We start from the raw sequence: 5,123 nt of genomic DNA on the forward strand, positions 1-5,123 counted from the left end.
CCTTAAGAAGTTAATGACTTGTCCAAGTGGGAGATTGCTGGAAATAATTAATTTCTAAGGACTTTAACTAGTTGGTAATATTTCGAAATGATAGCAGAGTCCTTTTGGGTTGGCCTCATGATACAGTTAGTTATAAGGAAATGGTGAAAAATAAGTTGTTAATTTAATATAAATTAAAAAATAAATCGAAAATTATTTTAGTAATTAATTATAGAGTTTCAATTAATTAAATGGGTTAAATATTAATAAAATCAGTTGCATTAATTGGATTTGGAATATTCTCGAACTCTCAAGAAAGAGGAGCTTGACAAGTGGAAGATTGCTGGAAATAATTAATTTCCGAGGACTTTAACTAGTTGGTAATATTCGAAATCAAAACCTAGTCCTTTTGGGTTGGCCTCATGACACAATTAGCTACAAGGAAATGATGAAAAATAAGTTGTTAATTTAATATGAATTAAAAAAAATAAATTGAAAATTATTTTGGTAATTAGTTATAGAGTTTCAATTAATTAAATGGGTTGAATATTAATAAAATCCTTTGCATTAATTGGAATATTCTTGAACTCTCAAGAAAGAGGAGGTTGACAGTTTTTGCTTATCCTAATAAGGATAAGGCAGACTTTGAATAAGATAATTATTATCCTTTAGGAATTTGAATTGCTTAAGGATTAATCAGTTGCCTATAAATAGAATGTTTGGGATCAAATCCAAAGGATTCCTAAGAGTGAAATTCGATTCTCCTCCCTCTCTATATATTCTCCTAAATCGAAAATCATAACCTCTCTCTAAGGTTATAAAAATTTCAATAAAACCCTAATATAGGGTTTTCCTTGTTTGCTTCTTGGAGTCTTGGGTCTGACTACATTAGAGGGGTGTTACTTTGGAACCTTTATCCGTTGCAAAATTTTTCAATCAAAAGATCAAGAGGTATATAATATATCCTTCTTTTAGTTTGATTTTAAAATATATTGCTAAAACCCGTAAAATCTAGATCATATGGTGCATGTACACTTACATAAATCTTTGATTGTTTTACGTTGTATTTATTATGTATTTGATGCTTAGAAAACCCAACACCATCAATACCTACATGCTTGATTTCATCTTATGCAATTATAGGGGTCAATTGATCCCTATTTTGTTGTTCTAGTTGATGATAAATCCATCCCTAAAGTGTATTTTTTTGGTTTTTCTAAGTTCATAAAAATTAAAGGAATACTTATTTATCTGTACAAAAATCTGATTTCGACCAAAAGATTCTTGATTTGTGGTAGAATTACTTATTTATATAAGCTTTTTTTCAGTAAGTTTTTGTAGGTTTTTTGACAAATGTATTTTAGATGTATATGGGTTTTATCGAAGATATAAATTTCTGGAATCAGAGATGGGATTTGATCACCTAGTGAGTAGCAATGAATGGTGATGAACTGTGACGGTAATGTTGGAGCATAACCAAACAACGCCCAATTGGAGAAATCACTTCATTTAATCTACAAGAATATTTGGGATTTAAAACCCAATAAGTTGAGTTTCAACCGAACATCATTTGTTATCAGTGGTGGATCGAGACATAATCATAATTAGGTTCATGAGTAAGGCTACTATTATTTTGGGGTCCATTGTGACATCCCCATTTTTCACAGCCAGAAAAGACCGATTTTGTTTATGCTTTATAAAAATCAGAGAACTTCTTTTAATAAAAATGTTGAGGAATTTGTTCCTAGTAAATTATGATAAATATGTTATCAAAGCATTTCTGAAGAAATGTATTTTTATTCATTTTAAAACATTTGGGATGTCATCGTCAATACAGAAACATAAGCATAAACAGAACTTACATTCATTATCACTAGTGATCTATATCTCCTTAATCTCTCAGTGTAATGTGACTTCATATCAACACCTGTGATATAAATAAACTGAGTGGGTCAGGTTGGGAAATCTGGTGAGTACATAGGGTTTTCAACCCACAACAATATAATTATTATGTTTAATCGTCAAACAGTTAACCCAATTACCCATCCCCATTATCTTCTTTACCCTTAAGGGTCTATCCTAAGATTCATCTATCTTGCATTCGTTTATTCTGAGGTCCCTTGCTTCCAGGGTTATAGGACTGGCACTAAATCCATAGCTGTCAATGCTCGTTCGTAAAGCACTAATTCCATAGCTGCTATAGTTTATTCATCGGGTACTAAATCCATAGCTACCAATGTTTATCTAGTAGGTACTAAGTCCATAGCTACCAATTCCTAACAGGTACTAAGTCCATAGCTACCAGTGTTTATCTAGTAGGTACTAAGTCCATAGCTACCAATTCCTAACAGGTACTAAGTCCATAGCTACCAGTGTTTTTCTAGTAGGTACTAAGTCCATAGCTACCAATTCCTAATAGGTACTAAGTCCATAGCTACCAATGTTTGTCCAATAGGCACTAAGTCCAAAGCTGCCAGTGTTATTTATTAGGTACTAAGTCTATAGCTGCTTATGTTTACTCATATCATCTTTTTTCTCTCATCATTCATCTACCCATGTCATCCCCAACATATTTGTATATATAAAATACGTATACAGTTTAAATCATTTTAAAACATGTATAAAAACGTTCATCCAGCATAGACAGCAAGTACTCAGATAATATGCACACATAGCACGTAATTTATATAAAATACTTCATATCTATGTGTAAGATGAAAGTAATTACGCACTCACTTGAAAAGGTGGTGATTCCAAACTCAGAAAGCGCTTTGCTTCTTAAAAAAAAATTTCCTTCGACGAAACCTAGTATTATTACCAGTAGAGTTTAGTCTATTATTCGCCGAGGCTAATTAATAGTCTAGCTGTTATTACTATTACATAAGCGTTAAATAACACTCAATATAACTCATAATAATAGCCCAAATAATTATTTTAAGGTCCTAATAATGTTACTATAATTAAATAAAAGCTATATTAAATATAGTATAGGCGTAGCTCACTTACAACGGGTTTTTATTAAAAACCGGGTTTCGCTGGAGCAGCGTTTCCGAGCCGAAAGCTTTTCTTCTCGGAGCCGTCGGGCGCTCCGGGGCTTTCTTCTCGTGCTAGGGAGGTTCCCTAGACTTGAGGGGTTTAGGGAGGTTAGAGAGAGAAAGAAATGCTTATGGTGTGAAGAAAATAATGAAGGGTTCACCCTTTATTTATAAGGATTTTATAGTAAAGTAGCCGCTACGTTTCGTCCGTATCTTCTGCGTACGAGCTCCGTTTTCTACGTTCTTTATATCCACGCGCTGGTATTTACGAGGACTACAACTTTCATTTAGACCTCGTCGGCTAATTCTCATTCTATCTCATATTTACAAAAACTGTATCGTATTTATCGCGCTCGAAGAGTAGCGACTAAGCTTCGTCCATATCTTTTGAATATGAGCTCCGTTTCCGACTTTATTTATATCCACGCGTTGGTATTTACGAGTACTACAACTTTCATTTAGACCTCGTTGGCTAATTCTCATTCTATCTCGGATTTATAAAACTGTATCGAATTTATCGCGCTCGAAGAGTAGCGACTAAACTTCGTCCATATCTTTCGCATACGAGCTCCGTTTTTTATTGTCTTTTTATCCTTTAACTCCTATTAACGATATATTCATTTCTCGTTTAGATTATTTTGGCTGAAAATCGACCGATCTAAAATTCGAATTTTCGGGCTGTGCAATGCTATGCTAAATCTTAGAAAAATCATAACTTCTTCATACGAAGTCAGATTTGAGCGTTCTTTTTATGGACACTCTCGGTTTAACATTTTCTATGACTTTTGTTTAGATCGTTAAGGCTAAAAGTCGCTCCATCGTAAATTCACTATTTACACTTCCCGGTGCCGTGCCAGTTCCGTCGCGAAACTTCGACGGGTCATAATTTCTTCGTTATAACTCGGATTTCGGCGCTCTTTATATGTACGAAAACCTTGTAACATATACTACAACTTGGTTAAGATTATTTATTGTAAATAATCTTTTGCCGAATAGTCGTTTTCGACCCCTATTATCTCTAAATTGACTAGCTCGGATCTACGGGCGTTACATCCATGAATTAAAAATCAAACGTGTTTGCAATTTTTCTATATGAAATTTAATATAAAAAAGCATGTCAAATTGGGTGCATGCACCCCACTCAAACACTTTCATTCGTCACTTTGTTAGATAAACGGGTTGGCCTTGAGTCTACCTCGTTTATTTTTAATTGAAAGGTTACCTAGGTTTATTGAACATTTAGAGTTAGTTAAATAAGTTACAAACCGAATTAGTTATTCAAAGCTAAAGTACAATTAAAAATTAGTTGTCCAAATAATGTTCGAACTTCTTAGTAATTAGCTTGCTCGAAGTTACTTGTCCAGGTAACATTATAACTCCAATTTCACTACATTTTACATTCATCTTGCTTCTGTACTTTGCTTGAATTGTGCTCGAACTCTCAAAGGCTCCAAAGAGGGTGTACATAACAGCTTTGGTGTTTTAAAAGTGTTGGATTAAAATATTACATAAACTATAAAGTTCATATAAAATTATATTTTGATGAGATTGATTTCAACCATAATTCAACCTATTAAGTGAAAGATAGGTTCGAGATTCAGTCCAGATATTTTTATGTTTATTTCGAGGAACACGGTTTATATAAAAACATAACAAAACTTTTAACTAGAACAACAAATATCTATGTATACAAACATAGGTCTTTAGGCATTGTTACCTAGAACGTAACAAACAACATAACTTTGTGTTTGAGGTGGATTAAATTGAAACTCTAATAAATATCAATAACGTCTTGACAAATTTTGCAATCGACCTCTCCTACATTCAAAAGATATTGAGTAAAATAACTTAAGCTAACTTTATAATAAACTAAAATTAAGATACTCATCTTATTCATCTTAATCATTGAAAATAACCTAAAAAGTAGGTAAAACAATCATGTCATGTAAGAAACATGCTTAGGTCATGCCTTCTACAGACAGGGCAAGGACAAAATTGGTCTCCATTATTTAGAACCACTATGCTACAAAAAGCAAAGGACAACAAGCCTTAAGTAAAATGAAAACGTGAAGTAAAGTGGTAACAGTATCTATGGCGGGCCTTTCTTTA

The sequence above is a fragment of the Lactuca sativa genome, chromosome 7 (genome assembly GCF_002870075.4).
Source record: "Lactuca sativa cultivar Salinas chromosome 7, Lsat_Salinas_v11, whole genome shotgun sequence".
In the NCBI taxonomy this organism is placed as follows: Eukaryota; Viridiplantae; Streptophyta; class Magnoliopsida; order Asterales; family Asteraceae; genus Lactuca; species Lactuca sativa.